Source organism: Hesperophylax consimilis, chromosome 15 (genome assembly GCF_061612785.1).
Source record: "Hesperophylax consimilis isolate HC1 chromosome 15, BYU_Hcon_1.0, whole genome shotgun sequence".
Classification (NCBI taxonomy): domain Eukaryota; kingdom Metazoa; phylum Arthropoda; class Insecta; order Trichoptera; family Limnephilidae; genus Hesperophylax; species Hesperophylax consimilis.
The window spans coordinates 18,418,090-18,436,978 of NC_142850.1; the positions used below are offsets into that span (position 1 = coordinate 18,418,090).

Sequence of the window (18,889 nt, forward strand, 5' to 3'; positions counted from 1 at the left end):
CGTGGAAATTTCTTTTTACTTCTCCGAGTCAATGGCCCTGCTACCGCAAGTAAGTATTCATGGCGATCCACAATCCACATCCTGAAACTTCCACATTTGGTGACCCCGACGTGATAAAAATTAAAAAATTGAAAAAACTGTTCTTATAATGTGCTATTTATTTTATTTTTTTATTAAATTTTAACGGTAGGTAGGGGAAGATTATTTTTTATAATAATTATAAATAACTAAAAAAAATTCTATATTCTTTCGAAAATCACGCATGATTGAATTCTTTGATGTGCTCTACATCATAATTTAAAACTAAATAATAAAATAGTACATATCCGTACTAGATATTTACCTTTTTATTAAATTTTTTTTTTTTAGTTTAGTTGGGTATTTTAGCCTCAAATCCAAATTTAAGTTCTGTATGAAATAGGTCGCGCAGCCGTTCCCTTATTGCGTGCGGCCGGCCCACCCGTGAGGTAGCTGTTTAAGTTCTATCAGAATCCGCGACCAGTGACAGGGCGTTTTAGTCTTTTACGGTTTAAATGGTTTGTAAATTACGATTTATTATTTCTACGTATCCGTGATAAAACTCATATCCCCAAAATCTGTATTTTTATTGATCTATATGAACGTATGTTTCTTCAGCCATAATATTTTTCGATAGTGTTCCTTATTGGGGTATATTTTAAGGTTGGGTGTAGCGGGGGGGGATAAAATGCGGAGGTGGGAAAGAATCTGGCTGTTCAAATCTGTATACCAAACACAGCTAAAGATATTCCAAGCACCATGTCTATTCTGAATGGTTGTCTTTTACCAGAGCCGATATGTAAGTATCCACCACGCTTTGTTAAATTTATTATTTTATTTCAATTATATGTAAGAACACTCTGAGACGTAAATTCACGCAACTTGTTTAGTTATTAGTTAACAGAATGAAGCTAATCACAATTTCATAAAACTTGAATTCTATGCTCTAATTTTTTTTGAGTGCAAAAAAAATTCTTAAAACCGTGTATTCAACTAAAACATGGGTAGGGAACCTGCGGCGGCACGAGACCCGCGAGGCTTTTTGATGCGGCCCGCGAGCACTTTTGGTGCCGGCTGGTAGCACCGCAAAATAAAACAAATTACACCCAGAAAGGTTTTCTTTCACGGTTCGTCAGTTTAAATTAGTTAAATAAATGTAAATATTTCCTTCCGGTTTTTATTTACTGTTTTGGAACATTTGCAAAGTAGATTATATATAAAATCAGATTTCTGAAGTGCTTAAGCGTTAACAATCCGATTAAAAATATTCACTGGATGCCTGGTTTATGATCTATTTATCAATAGGTAGAGATGCTAAACATCGCTGAGATAGAAAAAAAATTGAAGATAGGTAAGAATAATAAAAGTGTATTTATTAAAATCTATACAAAATATGATGCAAAATGCAGGAAAACCATTCAAATTTTCAGAGTACAAATAAAATAATCTAAGTTTGTGTACTTGTGAACTCGTATGCAGATTCATTCCTAAGTTAAAACCAGTCTCGCGTTCAGATGCACGGATAAAATTCTTGTTTCGGATTCATGTGCCAACGCATTTCGAGGGAAACCATTCTCGTGTTCCAATTGCAAATTTCTAATTAAAAACTATGTGCTGCAAAAATCGTAAGAAAAAAAATCATGCTCTAGGTGAAGTATTAATTAAGGAAAAGAACTTGCGCATATATTCCCTCTTAAGTTAAAATGTAGTGTTGATATTCCGTCAAGGATTTAGTTGCTGACTATTCTTGTGTTCCGAAGGGAGGAGAAAATTTTAGTTGCACACCAAAATTCGATCAAAAACCATTGTTTTGTTCTTAGTGTAACCATTATTTAAGCTGGAAACTCGCATAATAATCCACTCGTAAGTTAAAAACAGTTGTGGATCGGTCTGCTAACATTAGAAGGAAATCATTCTGATGATCCAAGTATAGTTGAAACTTCAAGTTGCAAACGTTTGTTTATTATTTCGTGTATATTGTTATGAATAAGTATTTGACACAATGTTACGATACTTACTTAGCCCATAGATGCGTTAATAGGCTGTTATTGTGTGTGGTTTTTCTAAGTACATTATTGACTGTTAATATGAATGAATAGTGGGTGGCCAAGTTTGACTTTGTTGGTCTTTGAAGGCCAACGCGCCAGAGTCCCTTCCAGTGGTTGAACTGGAAAAGAGCTCGCCAAACCGACCTACCGACGGTAGAGCATAATTCTCCATTCAGGGCGGGGAAAAATATATCCCATCTACATGATGTTTGAAAGGAAGTTGCAAGGTTGTAGAATGAAAGTAATCTGGATAAACTTTGGACTGGCCGTAACAAATTATATTTGATAAATTTCACAGAGAAATACAAAAAAGGTGAAAACTTACCCCCATCGACCAGAACGTAGAATCTATCTACCCTGTCTAAAATAATAAGAACGTATTTAGTTATGAGGAACGAACACTGAGTGCCGCGAATGGCGGAGTAGATGAATCAGCCATGTAGCTAGAGGACGGCAGCATCAGGATGTGGCTGGCCGACGGCCCAGTGTGGTCCAGCCAGTAGGAGTAGACGGCATCAGAATGTGGCTGGCCTACGGCCCAGTGTGGTCCAGCCAAGAGGAGTAGACGGCATCAGAATGTGGCTGGCCTACGGCCCAGTGTGGTCCAGCCAAGAGGAGTAGACGGCATCAGAATGTGGCTGGCCTACGGCCCAGTGTGGTCCAGCCAAGAGGAGTAGACGGCATCAGAATGTGGCTGGCCTACGGCCCAGTGTGGTCCAGCCAAGAGGAGTAGACGGCATCAGAATGTGGCTGGCCTACGGCCCAGTGTGGTCCAGCCAAGAGGAGTAGACGGCATCAGAATGTGGCTGGCCTACGGCCCAGTGTGGTCCAGCCCTGAGTAGACGGTTAATCCGTAAGTTGCCCTTCCACGAAGGCAAGGTGGAACTTAATAATGCTCTGAATCAAAATGCACACGGCGAAAACAGATTATCGGCAGAAATAATCACCGATCGCTTGAATAAACTCGGATTACCACCATGGCCACGCATGGTAAAAACGTTTTCATTATTCACGCCACCCGGGGCGAATTCCACTCGCGGGAAATATGACTAGACTTCTAATCTCGAAGCACAAACTGAACATTTCGGTATTAATCGCAAATCCATGAAATAACTTTCGATTAGAGCCTCAGACCTCCAGAAATAATAATTGACCCCCCGACCGGACAGCCTGTCTCTCCTGTGACCGGCCGGGAAGTGCCACCATCTTGAATTTCTTCTCACTTCCTGTTAAAGTTCTAAGTTGCCAGAGCATAAACAATAGACAAGATAAATCACAGATTTGACAGGTTCTTACTTAGAGTGAAAATCGTATGTTATTTTCATAACATTACCCCGGTCGCCCCCAACGTGTTTGCCCTCAAACACAAGGAGAACAAAATAAAAGCCTGAGCTAAGAGATACCCTAACTTGGTCTGATGGGTTCCTAAAACATACATGATATAATAACATAAAAAAACGAGTTATATAGCAGAAATGTACTAAAAGTAATAGTATGCTTGCAAAAGGGTGTGCCACAAAATCAGTCGCGCCCATCATGCGTAAGACATGATGGATGAGTCTGCGGCGCATCCAATTAAAGTTCAGAGTATTAGATATAACAAAATCAGAACTTAGAAATAAAGACCTTAAATTGTACACAATTAGCAGTAAGAAGATACGTGGACGGGGCCCGTAATCACCCGCAGCATGTACGACGCTGGGTGATGTATTCTGACTCTCGTCTGGGACTACCGTAGACGTAGCATCTATAACAGAATAGAACTTAAAATTAGTATACAAATATTATCACTAAAGCATGACATCAATATACATCAAAACATTAAATATGCACAAAGCATCACTGTTCAGATTCACTTTTTTAAATAAGCCAAAGTAGGCTACACTCGTAGATGGTGTACCATCTGCACTTTATCACTGATTCTAAATCCATTTTGGAAAAGAAGAGTTCCTCTATAGAAGAATATTCCTATCTAACTCCCTAAACTGGTCTCGTGGGTTTCGTTTTTCTGACAGTTATACAATAGAAAACAACATATAAGTTTATTTTACCATTGGTATATGAAATACAGGATATAACCAACCATTGTAAATGAATGGTGTTATGAATAGTCTTACAATCATCGCAAAAATGATGCCACATTATTTAGTAAACAACCATCGTTAAAAATGGTGCCAATAGAATTGTTAGCGACCATCGTAAATAAATGGTGCTATAAATAGTCTACAACCATCGTTAAAAATGGTGCCAATCAATTAAGTATTCGTCTTTTGTCCCCGAGGGTTCAATTTGTAAATTGTAGTATTAGTGTAACTAATTACCGAGGTTCTCACAGGAACCAATCAATCACTAATTTATTTTTAGGATTGATTTACATTTTTCAAATGATGAAGTTTTAATATTATATAAATTTATTAATATTAGTTCAGTAGTAACTTGTTTATAGAAACTTAACAAGAATTTTTTTTGTAATAGTAAAGATACTTACATAGACAAATGGGCAATGAGACCTATGTAAGCACAATATATTTAAACTCGGAACATCTTGAAATACTGGGCGAATAATTCCATATGTTTTTACTTAAAGTAATACAATATAAAGGTATATGAACACAGTTCATATGATATTAAGCTTAGAATACAAGAGGATATGCGGGTTCATATCGTCGTATAATCCAAGTTGACATAAAAATAAACTTAAAAATAAATATGAGCTAAGTTGAACTGATCGTGACCAGAAATATGTATGTATTTGTGTTTCGAAGCATCTCACATTTGTATATATATTTTATAATCTACCAAATTTTAACTTATTATTTTAATGAGAAATTATACTCGAGTAATCAACTAGAGTAAAATTAATTTTCCGTGAAGGACAAACTTAAAAATATGTATATTTTATAATCTACAAAATTTTAACTTATTATTCTAATGAGAAATTATACTCGAGTAATCAACTGGAGTAAAATTAATTTTCCGTAAAGGACAAACTTAAAAATATGTATATTTATTAACAAATACTGGTCATAGCAATCCGGATGATCAGGCCGAACTGAAATGAGCAGTATTCAGAAGATTTATTTAAAGATAGCACCTGTAAAGATGGCCAGTCTCCACACGATACTTTATGGTAGAAGACTAAACTGGTATGTTATCTGATTTTACTATATCTTTGACATGAAAGTCACCAGTTTCCTTACCATTTAAATCAGCCAGTGTATAGACTAGGTCTGATTTTTTTTTAACAACAATATTTTGAACAAAACGAGGTGCCAATTTTTGTGAAAAATAGTTCAAAGCATTGGATAATACAAAGTTTCTTCTCCAGACTACGTCTCCGACCTGAAAGGTAACGTTTCTTCTCCGTAAATTGTAGTGATTAGCGCCTTTTTTAAATGCTGCAAAAAGAGCGTTTGAGACTTGTTCATAAATTGTGGACAGTCCATTTAATCTGTCAGTGTAAATTTTGAGATGAGAGGAATCTTGCGGACTGGATACTTCATCTGCTAATGGATTACGGTGGAGATCCCCATCTAATATTTGTTCTCTACCGTGCATAACAAAGAAAGGAGTAAATCCTGTAGTACAATTTACGGTATTATTCATTGCCGATTGAATTTGTGGGAGAAATTTGGACCAATTACGATGATCTGATTCCACTAATATTGATAGTGCCGTGCCTAAGGTTTGATTATACCTTTCAACAACATTGTTCTGAGGTGTGTACAGTGAATTGTAAAATGGAGGGCTTATATTGTAACTTTGTAATAGTTCTTTAAATTCTTTAGAAATGAACTGTCTCCCATTATCACATACAATGGTACGCGGTACTCCGTGTACAAGGAAAATATTTTCCTCTAAATTTTTAATAATACTTCTCGCGGTTCCTTGGCGTAGCGGGAATAACCAGGTATATTTAGAGAAAACATCCACGCATGATAATATAACTGTAAAACCTGAATAACTTCTAGGCAAAGGGCCTACTAGATCCACTGATAACATCTGCATAGGTCTCGTAACTTTTTTATAATTTGAAGAAATTCCATTAGGCGGGGCTGTACTAATTTTGTGTGCTTTACAGACGGCACATTGATTTACGAATTGTTTCACCTCTTTGTACATATTTGGCCAGAAATAACGGAGTTGTAATTTTTTATAAGTCTTAAAGACTCCTGGGTGACAAGCACGAGAGGATTCATGTGAGTCTGACAAAATTTCCCTTCTGTTTTCCAGAGGGACTACTTTTTTCCAAGAAGTATCTTCACACAGAGGTAAACGGGTTTTTGTGTGACGAAACAATTCATTTTCACGTATCTGAAAGTTTTGAAAACGCTGAGGACATTCTTTGCAGCCTCTCCAGATATCTGTATACCACTTATCGGTGGACAAATTAGATTCAATGACTGCTATTGTAGCTTGGTCCATTCTCGAAAGTACGTCCGGGACGATGTGTTGTGTGCCTTTACGATGTATAACATCGAAGGAGAATTGAGATAAGCGAGAACTCCAACGTGCAAGACGTCCACTAGGGTTCGATAAAGATCCTAACCATTTTAAACTAGAGTGGTCAGTGATAACAGAAAAATGTGCCCCTTCTATATATGGTCTAAAATGTGTGACCGAGTCTAATACTGCTAACAGTTCACGCTCTGTGATACCATAATTACGTTCATGTGTATTAAGGCACCTAGAATAATAAGCGATAGGGTGTTCTATCCCTTCAATTGATTGTATAAGGACGCCACCTATACCCACAGAGCTTGCGTCACAATGAATAGCAAAAGGCTTAGTAAAGTCTGGACAACTAAGGACAGGAGCAGTCGTAAGTGCTTCCTTTAATTTATTAAACGCTGTTTCAGCTTCTTTCGACCATTTAAATAAACTTATTCCTTTTTTTGATCCAGTAAGTTTTGACAGGGGAGCAGCTATACTAGAGAATCCTTTTATGAAACGTCTAAAATAACCACATAGCCCGAGAAAAGCTCTTATTCCTTTAGCATTTTTAGGAATTGGAAAATTTTTTATACTTTCTATCTTAATTGGGTCGGTGCGAAGACCTTTGGAATCCACCATATATCCCAAGTATTTAAGTTCTGACTTACAGAATTCACATTTTTTTAAATTAATCGTGAGACCCGCATCTCTTAACCGTTCAAAAACTTTAATTAACAGTTTAAAATGAGATTCTAAATCTTCAGACACTAAGATTAGGTCATCCAAATAACAAAATGCGTTCTCATCGAACTCTGGTCCAAACAGAGCGTCTGCTAGTCTTTGGAGTTCACTCGGAGCGTTTTTTAACCCGAAAGGCATCCGAGTGAATTCGAACAAACCGCGACCGGGCACGACAAAAGCTGTCTTTTCACACGAATCTTTGTCTAGGGCGATCTGCCAAAAAGCCTTTGACAAATCTATTGAGCTGATATATCTGGCTCCACCAAGCTTGTCCAGTATGCGAGAGATATACGGTAATGGATAACTGTCCCTAATTGTAAGATTATTGATCCTTCTGGAATCGAGGCAAAAACGACCCGTTCCATCTTTCTTTGTGACTATTAATACTGGGCTAGACCAAGGTGAGCGTGAAGGACGGATGACTCCTAATTTGAGCATTTCATCTACTTCATTATCTAATTGTTTCTGTCTAGCAGGAGAAAGAGGGTAATATCGTTGTTTAACCGGAGGACCCGTAGTAATAATTTTATGTTTGACTAAGTGTGTTAACCCTAAACCTTTCTTTTCAAAAGAAATGGATTCAAATTTCTTAATAATTTTGGTAAGAGTTTTATTTTCCTCCTTGGATAAGGAAGAGGCTGGCTGAATAGCTCTCAACTCATTGATATGACCCGTTCGTTGAGGATTGGGTTCTTTCGGAAAGAGTTCCGGCGCGACTTGAAACACTTTCCAAAAATTTACTCCTAAAATAAAATTAGGAGATAAAGAAGGGACGACGTAGAAAAGTACATTATGTGTTATAGACTTGTACGTAACTGGCAATGTCACTGTACCTAAAACACGCTGATTTGTTCCATCAGCTGTAGAAATATTGAAATCAATATTAACTAATTTATAACCTAATTTTAAGAAAACTAAATGAATATCTCCTCCTAAACAGGAGATTGAAGAACCACTGTCAAGTAGTGCTTTATAAAAATTATTTCCAATAAAGATATCCGCAAAAGGTCGATTATCCCTTTCAAGCTCGGAATCCTTCGGCGGCGGTACCTCCACCTCAGAACTCGAGCCCGAAAGAAACTGTCTAACCAAACGGAGCCAACTCTGCCACTCGCATTTCCTCTGCGCAAAGGAAGGCGCGTGAACAGAGCGACTCACATTTAGTTTTTTGATTCTCTATATTTTAAAGAAGCAACCCTAGGTTTAGAGTTGTTGTGACTCTTCTTCCTACATTCCGATAGTAGATGCCCCCTTAATTTACAAAAAGAACAATAAATATTGTTCCCTGAGGAATTTGATTCAGTATGACACATCTCCTTTTCTCTATTGTCATTGGAAGTTGGTTTTTTCGAATGATGTTTATAAAAAACCCGAGAATTATTATTGTTATTAGAATAATTGGCATTATATTGTTTATTATTATTATTATTATTTTGTTTATAATTATAATCCGTTGAACGATTAGTGTGGGTACCACGATAAGAAGGGTTATGATTGAAACTGAAATTATTATTACCCCGTGAATTGGTATAATAATTTTTTGTATTATCTTTAAGTTGAGTATTGTTAAAAGAAGAAGAAGATTTATTTTCCCTTAAATTAGACGTTGAATAAGACTCTAACTTATTTGTAGCTTCGGTTAATTCTGAAAAAGAATTGAAGTCCCGAGACGCAAGAAGGTTGATATAAGTAGGTAATAATGCCGTCATACATAATTGTAATAGTTCAGAGGTAGGTAATTTGGCATCAAGCATGTTGTTATGCTTCTGCATTCTCAACGTAAATTCGAAAGCAGACATACCGGCAGGTTGTTTCATAGAGAAAAGTTGTGACTTTAATTCTATTTGTTTAATATTTGTTTCGAATTGTTTTATAAGTAATGTAGATAATTCAATCCAAGTTAATTCGGGAGTATAGATGGACCTAAACCATAATAAGGCCAAACCCTCTAAAATATCAGGAAAACATCTTACTAAGTCAACATGACTGACGTTCCTAGTTCTACATTTTTCTTCTATTTGAATTATAAAGTCCCTTACGCAACTATTTCCATCAAATTTAATCTTCCAATCATTAATAGTACTTAAGGATGAAGAAGAGGAAGGATGTGATTCGTTATATATTACTTTAGTATATTTTATGTAATTTGTCCCAAATTCGTTGTCATTGTCTGGGTTAACATTCCCCTCGTGATGCTCTAAAACTCTTGAAATCTTAATATTTTTGTTATGCCTTCTGGCCTGAGTTCGCATTTCCTCTAATGTACTGTCCGGTGTAATATTTCTGGATAAAAGGTCCGAAGACAATTCCTCCTTCGTTTTACCATTGATGTTATCTATTAAGGTCGACATCTTGAAAAGTTTAATTATAAAACCGCAAGTATTGAATACAAAATGATTATAAATTAGCTAATGACGATAGCTATGAATATATTGTACTCCCGCGAGGCAAATATATAATTAAATGCACTTATAAGCACTGTATAGTATTGGTTGCATAACATAATTATCGAAACTTTCAAAGTGTATTATTATTTTGACAGTTGTTGTCAAAATCGCGATGTTTGTTTACGCTTGACATTCCTAGCTGTCAAGTTGACACATAGTATTGTGTTGCCCGTAAAATAAAATAATATTGCCCGTAAAATAAAAATAAATTATAATAATGCGTACAAATCGTTATTTATGTTGGTTGCACTGATGGCACTTTAATAAGTTCGCACTGTTGACTGACATTTATGTACCTAATAACATTTATAGGTTATGTTTTATGTGAGACACGTCGAAACAAAACAAATACACATGATTACTAAAATGCTTGCAACTTCGACTCAAAATCAAATAATAAGAACAAATACGAACCAACCACGTTGATGCGCCATGTTATGAATAAGTATTTGACACAATGTTACGATACTTACTTAGCCCATAGATGCGTTAATAGGCTGTTATTGTGTGTGGTTTTTCTAAGTACATTATTGACTGTTAATATGAATGAATAGTGGGTGGCCAAGTTTGACTTTGTTGGTCTTTGAAGGCCAACGCGCCAGAGTCCCTTCCAGTGGTTGAACTGGAAAAGAGCTCGCCAAACCGACCTACCGACGGTAGAGCATAATTCTCCATTCAGGGCGGGGAAAAATATATCCCATCTACATGATGTTTGAAAGGAAGTTGCAAGGTTGTAGAATGAAAGTAATCTGGATAAACTTTGGACTGGCCGTAACAAATTATATTTGATAAATTTCACAGAGAAATACAAAAAAGGTGAAAACTTACCCCCATCGACCAGAACGTAGAATCTATCTACCCTGTCTAAAATAATAAGAACGTATTTAGTTATGAGGAACGAACACTGAGTGCCGCGAATGGCGGAGTAGATGAATCAGCCATGTAGCTAGAGGACGGCAGCATCAGGATGTGGCTGGCCGACGGCCCAGTGTGGTCCAGCCAGTAGGAGTAGACGGCATCAGAATGTGGCTGGCCTACGGCCCAGTGTGGTCCAGCCAAGAGGAGTAGACGGCATCAGAATGTGGCTGGCCTACGGCCCAGTGTGGTCCAGCCAAGAGGAGTAGACGGCATCAGAATGTGGCTGGCCTACGGCCCAGTGTGGTCCAGCCAAGAGGAGTAGACGGCATCAGAATGTGGCTGGCCTACGGCCCAGTGTGGTCCAGCCAAGAGGAGTAGACGGCATCAGAATGTGGCTGGCCTACGGCCCAGTGTGGTCCAGCCCTGAGTAGACGGTTAATCCGTAAGTTGCCCTTCCACGAAGGCAAGGTGGAACTTAATAATGCTCTGAATCAAAATGCACACGGCGAAAACAGATTATCGGCAGAAATAATCACCGATCGCTTGAATAAACTCGGATTACCACCATGGCCACGCATGGTAAAAACGTTTTCATTATTCACGCCACCCGGGGCGAATTCCACTCGCGGGAAATATGACTAGACTTCTAATCTCGAAGCACAAACTGAACATTTCGGTATTAATCGCAAATCCATGAAATAACTTTCGATTAGAGCCTCAGACCTCCAGAAATAATAATTGACCCCCCGACCGGACAGCCTGTCTCTCCTGTGACCGGCCGGGAAGTGCCACCATCTTGAATTTCTTCTCACTTCCTGTTAAAGTTCTAAGTTGCCAGAGCATAAACAATAGACAAGATAAATCACAGATTTGACAGGTTCTTACTTAGAGTGAAAATCGTATGTTATTTTCATAACAATATATATTGTGGACTCTTATGAGGAGTCACTTTTAAATTACAACCAGTCTTGTGTTACGAACGAACATAAAATTCGAGTAACAGACTCATCTGTTTGACACGATTCAAGTAAAACCATTCTCTTGTTCCGAGTGCAATGAATTTCCATTTGTCGCCTCATTTGTGAACATGACGCTTGGTTACTTATTTATCCATGTTTACGAAGAATTCTTAACAGGTGCGACATAAAAAAATAAAAATTTGTATGTACTTGGTAAAATGAGGTATGATACTCGTAATTTATCGAGGATTACTACTCCCGCGAGTGATACTACAAACATCCAAATGGCCCTCGATGGCAAAAATGTACCCCACCCCTGAAATAATTTTGTTTATTACAATACAGCATTCGCACCGTACGAATTGTCATAAATATGTCAAGAATATATCAGCGTTTTTTTCTACAAATGTCCTACAAATGCGTGCTAACGCGGTGTTAACAATCGAGTAACCTTTGATGTAAGCGTGTGGACTGTCGGTAGACCAACACGCGATTGCAAAAGAATGTAATGATTTCAACGGAAAGAACAATATAAAAGCTTTGTGTATGAAGTTTGTTTGTTTGATTCATCATTCAATCATTCAACCTGTGTCACATGAAAGCACTGCGGCCTGGGAACTAATTGATTATAATTTTATCATTAAAGCGATGCAATACGTAGTAATGCAAAATCATGTGTTTTTGGTTTGAAAATTTGGTCGCCTAGAAATGTTTCATATGCCTTAATTAAATACTGCGAGTATAATACATCTTAGCCTTTGAAATAAACGAGTATTTTTTACATTTTTTGTTTATTAATGAGTTTTATTATTCACAATGTACATTTGTTACATATAAATTTTATTAATTAGCGACCAGTTTCGACACTTAAAATAGTCGACGTTTTAAAATAGCTAGTTAATGACACGAACGTGTCGAAACCGGTCGCTAATTAATAAAATTTATACGTAACAAATGTACATTGTGAATAATAAAACTCATTAAAAAACAAAAATGTCTCGAATTTTTTACATAGTGAATGCCAAAGAAATACAAAAAAAAAAGAGTATTTTTTAGATAAGTCTTTTTATAAGCCCAAAAAAAATTATATACAAGGCCTATGAAAACTGCTTTAAAGTTCAAAATCTCCTACTTACGAACCCATTTTCGGTTATGACTTTATTGCATAGTGTGGCAAATTAAGTTATTTATAAAATGATCGGAAAACAAATAAATATTTATGCCTGAACTTCCACAAAATAAAATAAAAGGCACGTTTTGGCCATGTTTTTTCTTGCATAAATCAAAACAGGCGGATGGTGTTAAGCGGGAATTTAAACCTTATCGCCATCTACGTAAGGGGTGTTATTGATAACGGCTCGATTTAAAATATTACACGACGTAGTGCATCGCCTTAATCGTGGGAGTTAATCACTAATCGTGGTAATGCAGAAAACGTGTGGATATTTTTTATTTTATTTTATATTATAGAAACAAACAGTATCTACATGATTTCCAGAGATGAAACAATATACAGGAATAAGATACTTCATGTTGGGTACCTATGATATGTTTCCTTGTAATGTCTGCTAAGTGGTATGTTTATTCCTTAATTACCAGGTTGATCAGGCGAATTAGATGCTAATTAGATACAAACAAGATTGTTGGTATGTTATTTCTATTTAGAGATAATTGTGACGTGGTTTTAAAACTAGTTTGTGTTGCCTTTTGAAGTAAATGGTGACAACTATGCCTCTCTTTGCATTTTTTGTAATTTGAGTTAGCTTTTATATAATTTTGTGAATTCTTAGATATACAAACAGAATATTGTATGTGTGAATCAATCCAATATTGTATTGGTATGCCTTACTAGAAAGAATTGAGTTTTTATAGGGATAAAACTATTCATTCATATTCATATTACGTATGTACTGGCGCAAACAAATAATTCGTCATAATATTTTAAGACAAACTCTCAAAACGCTTATTTTAGTGAAATAATTAAATAGCGCCATTTGTGAAAAAAAAAAGAATTATTTTAAGTTTGCCGTTAGAGTTTTTATAAATCATGCTTGTAATAAAGTATAAATAAATATGTAAAAGTCAGAGATGTGTTTTATTTCAAATAAATCCATTTCAAATGGAAATGCAAAATGCAAAATGGGTATTTTTCATTTTGCATTTTAAATGCTTTTCTAAAAACCATTTTGCATTTTGCATTTTAAATGCTTTTCTCAATGCATTTTCCATTTTAAATGCTTTTTTGCAACATTCTTCCTACTATCTCCACTCATCTTTTTTTCATAAGCCCCGAATGTCAGTCGGTCCTCAACCTGGCTATGAGAGATAATTTACATTTGTCAAGTTGCTCCCTGGTAGGAGCCCTGGCAATCGAGTGATACCATTACAAAAAATACTGATTCAAATACAGAACATGGGGCCATGGCGCTATAATATTAAATGTTAGATAGCAGTTTCTATGTTTTTACGTTGGCAACATATGTCTCGCGCAAATTTTTGTGGTTCATAATCTATAGTCGTGGCATTTTTTGATTTACCATCATGTAATATGTTTGTTCTACATTGATGTCCATTATTAAATGACAAAACTGTTTAAAAATTCTATGATTATTTTAATTGTTTGACCTGAGAAACCATTTTGCATTTTCAATGCATTTTGAAAATAGGTATTTTGCATTTTGCATTTTAAATGCTTTTCTAAAAACCATTTTGCATTTTGCATTTTAAATGCTTTTCTCAATGCATTTTCCATTTTAAATGCTTTTTTGCAACATTCTTCCTACTATCTCCACTCATCTTTTTTTCATAAGCCCCGAATGTCAGTCGGTCCTCAACCTGGCTATGAGAGATAATTTACATTTGTCAAGTTGCTCCCTGGTAGGAGCCCTGGCAATCGAGTGATACCATTACAAAAAATACTGATTCAAATACAGAACATGGGGCCATGGCGCTATAATATTAAATGTTAGATAGCAGTTTCTATGTTTTTACGTTGGCAACATATGTCTCGCGCAAATTTTTGTGGTTCATAATCTATAGTCGTGGCATTTTTTGATTTACCATCATGTAATATGTTTGTTCTACATTGATGTCCATTATTAAATGACAAAACTGTTTAAAAATTCTATGATTATTTTAATTGTTTGACCTGAGAAACCATTTTGCATTTTCAATGCATTTTGAAAATAGGTATTTTGCATTTTGCATTTTAAATGCTTTTCTAAAAACCATTTTGCATTTTGCATTTTCAAATGGAAAAGTTTTGACCCATTTCCATTTTGCATTTCAAATGGTTTTGGGTACCCATTTTGCACATCTCTGGTAAAAGTCAAGCTGGGCGTAAAATCAAGTAAAATAAAAGGTTAAAAAAATCAACTCGTAAAAAACAATTTTTTTTTCTGTAATTAATACATCTATTTTAAAATGTGCTTTAAAAATTGTTTGATTGAGAATTGAACCTTCCTCTACCCACGAACTAGAGTCAACAACTCAAACTACTAACCTTGCCAAACGCCGATCGGGTAGGTTCAAAATTTATTCCGTATATAACTGTTGTAATGTAATCTGATTTCAGAGAAATGCGTACCTTTATGTTAGCGTATGTACGGGATTGTCACCAAAACTAGATAGAATGCATTGTCATCGATAGTCTAGTTCGAGCTGGATCGGATCTCGGGATTTCGCGAGTGGGTTAATTTCCGCTTCTAAGATTTGCATTCATTCATTGCAAAAAACAAATAAATGTATTTCAAAATAATTGTGTTGAAAAGTTTTATTATTTATGAAATACTAAAAAAACTTTTATCCGGTGTTACTTGGGGTTATCATTAGGAGATAGACATATATCATCGCGGGCTTTTTTCTGTAGGCCTTTTTAAGAAACACAATTCCGTAGTACATTATTTTGATATATCTCATAAGGTTTAGCCAGCGTTAGCAACGTAGTGCCCGAAAATATATTTTTACGTCTTGATTATAAAACATCCACTTTTCTCTACTTTATATAAATATCATATACGCGTATCATAATGTTAACCTTTTGGAAGAAAATTTCCAAATGATAGTGAAAACCCTATAAAAATCAGTTGCGTAGTTTAGAAGTACTAATTATTTTATACTATTTAGAGAAGATAAAAATTCTGCAGTTAAATCAAAATAAAACTATACGGTTTTAAAACTGGCGAGAAAAAATAGACGCCATAATATTTGAGTTTTTTTTATATTCTTTTCGTGGGTAAAATAATAATCTACCCACTTATTTCAGAAATACGATATTTTGTATGAAAAAGAGAAAATTTATTCTTAAAGTTTTCTTTTCTAATTTTCTGAGAGATGATTATCATAATATTACGATATCTATCATAAAACTCTAATTCACTCAAAGTTTGTGCAAAAACGAAAAAAACTTACGGAAAAAGCGTTAATAAATAATTTTGCTGACGCGTCGTTTAATTTTACTAGCAGACTTAATATTCACGACTATTCTGGAAAAGCAAAACGATTATAAATAAGTTTATTTTCGTTTAGTACAGCGGAATGAAGTGTCACAGGCACACTAAATTTAAAAAGCATAGTGACACTTTTTGTGATGGAAATGATATCATCAAATCTTTTTTTATTATTCAGCAACGTAGATTTAGAACTAGATTTGACATGACACCTCAAACTGTGCAAAAGATTGAGTTTTTTTAAGGTTTTCCATTACCAGTTCTGCGTATTAGCAAACAAATTCTTGAGCACAGATATTTGATTTACGAGAATTAGGTAGCTGTTGTTGAGGCCGTTTAAATTCATGTAACATCGGTAATATTTGGCATATTATCATTAAGATATATGTATACATTTACACCAATTGTAAAAAATCTTTCAAATAAGGGTTTATGCAGTTTGTCCATAGCAATGTCACATAGGCAAGTAGGTATCATAACATTGATTATTCCTATTTGACAGCTCGTAGTAAGATCCACGCTCATGCGAACTCTGACGAAAACGTATCAAAATCTTGAACCGATAACGGAACATGCAAACTAATTTACAGACAGACGAGATGCCAATTTTAGTAAAATTAATTTATGATGTGTATGTATTTGTACATTTTCTTAACTCAATTTAATAAAAATGTGTAATTTTTTTAGCAACCTAAGAACTCATTTTACTAAAGCGTTTTATTTAAGGCCCCGTAGTAAGCCTTCGAAGATGGTTTAAAAGGGAGATATGTAAATACCAATGTTAGGTGGAGAGCTCTCATATTAAAAAAAAATAATAATTAAGTGAAAATGGTGAAAATATTTAATTAAACACGACTCCTTTGAAATAGGGTCAAAGCCTCTGGACAAATGCTTTAATTGCATTTAAAGGTACACCGTGAATTTTTTCATGCCTATAACATATTAAATAACAGAACAAAACGTTTCAGCGTAACAAATGTAAACGTATTATCTTCAAAAATATATTTTTTGAACTTTTAAACAACCCCTTATAGGATAAGCTAAAAACAGATAGTTTTGAGACTTGCAACAGGTCTATATTTCTTTATGTTTACAAGTTATAATCACCCTTACGGGTTGTAATAATTCTGAGGTAACGCACAGAGGTCTTGAATTGAACCAACCGACCCGAAGTTCGCACATGTTGAGTAAATTTACAAAAATCGCATCGTCAGTTTCTCTACTAAAATTATCAAAGCAGTTATTCTCCTGCAACGCAAATAAATAAAAGTTCGTTTTTCCTTACCAACCTGTCTTTTTTTAATGAAAACAATAATTTTAGATCATATTTTTTTTATCTAAATGGACACCGGTCAGAAAAAAGACCACTGGAAAATAAAAAATTTCAAAAAAAAAAAGTTTTTTTCTGCGGGGGCGTATCGTTAAACCATTAAGGGCGTATCGTTAAAAAAAAGTTGTCCTATAGAGGTAAAGAGCTGTGAAATTTGTTATAAATTGGTAGTAATCGGGTATGCGGGGGCTTAATTACAGTTTTTTTTTTATATGAACGACTGGTAGCAGAAGATTGAACCAAAAACACTAGGTTACTAGCCGTTCAGCATCCAAATAAAAAGGTTTATAAAGAAATGTATTTTTTTTACAATTGATTTGTTTTTTTTAAACAGCTTTTCGCCTTTGTACACCGAATAGATTTCACGATCAAAGCTCCATTCAACAAACGAAATCGAACACAACTTTTAGACCAAGAAAATTCGTATATTGCGACACAAACTTTATAATGGAATTCCACTATCCCTAAAAAAACTTTGGCATACGCATAAATTTCAAACGATAGCAACAAAAATAGATATCGAGCTCAGGCTGATCTGAAACAAATACAGATACGACTATAAAACCAAACCCAAACTGTAAGAAAATATGTTATACTAAAATATAGAAATAGTTTAGTGGTTACAATCCTCAGCTATGGAATTGGAAGCCTCGGGTTCAAATCTATTTAATTTCCTTTATACGAGGCGTATCCAGAAAGTAAGTGTATTGAATTTTTGTAGGTTACAAAATTTTTATTGAAACAAAAAAATTACATGGTTACCGTAGTACATATGTAAGCTATTTTTCGACATAGTCGCCATTCCTCTCAATGCAGGTGGTGAAGCGGGGTATCAACTTTTTGATGCCTTCCTCGAAATAGTTTCCCGCCAACACCTTCGTCCACTTCTCCACCTTCTCCTTTACCTCTTCGGTTGAAAACCTTTCTCCACCCATGTACAGCTTCAGGGAGGTAAAGAGATAATAATCTGAAGGTGCTGCTAGGTCAGGGGAATGCGCGGGGTGGTTCAGGACATCCCATTTAAACGAGGCAAGCAGTTCCTTCCTGGCGTTAGCCGTGTGTGGTCTGGTATTGTCGTGCAGCAGGCTGACTCCCTTTGTCAGCATGCCTCTCCTCTTGTTTCCTTTACCTCTCCTTCGGTTGAAAACCTTTTTCCACCCATGTACAGCTTCAGGGAGGTAAAGATATAATAATCTAAAGGTGCTAGGTCAGGGGAATGCGCGGGGTGGTTCAGGACATCCCATTTAAACGAGGCAAGCAGTTCCTTCGTTGCGTTGGCAATGTGTGGTCTGGAATTGTCGTGCAGCAGGCTGACTCCCTTTGTCATCATGCCTCTCCTCTTATTTTGAATCGCCTTCCGCAATTTTTTTAGGGTCTCACAGTATATTGCAGAGTTGATGGTCTCCCCTTGAGGCAGATATTCAATCAAAATTATGCCTTGACAGTCCCAAAATACAGATGCCATGATTTATTCGATGATCTTTTTTGTTTTTGTTTTAGTGTTTTTATATTTTATTTCTTGCTTAAGCAATCCCGATGAGTTACAAAACTCATTATAGGACGAGAGGAACTTACAATATATATGTGGGAGTTAATAGGTACAATT

At 35.6% G+C, this 18,889-nt stretch overlaps 1 protein-coding gene across 1 annotated transcript in view; it reads left to right on the forward strand.

Moving 5' to 3' along the window:
- LOC149417415 (neuropeptide SIFamide receptor-like) overlaps positions 1 to 18,889 on the forward strand; it is a 189,201-nt gene that overhangs the window by 145,067 nt on the left and 25,245 nt on the right. The gene's annotated exons all lie outside the window — the stretch shown is intronic.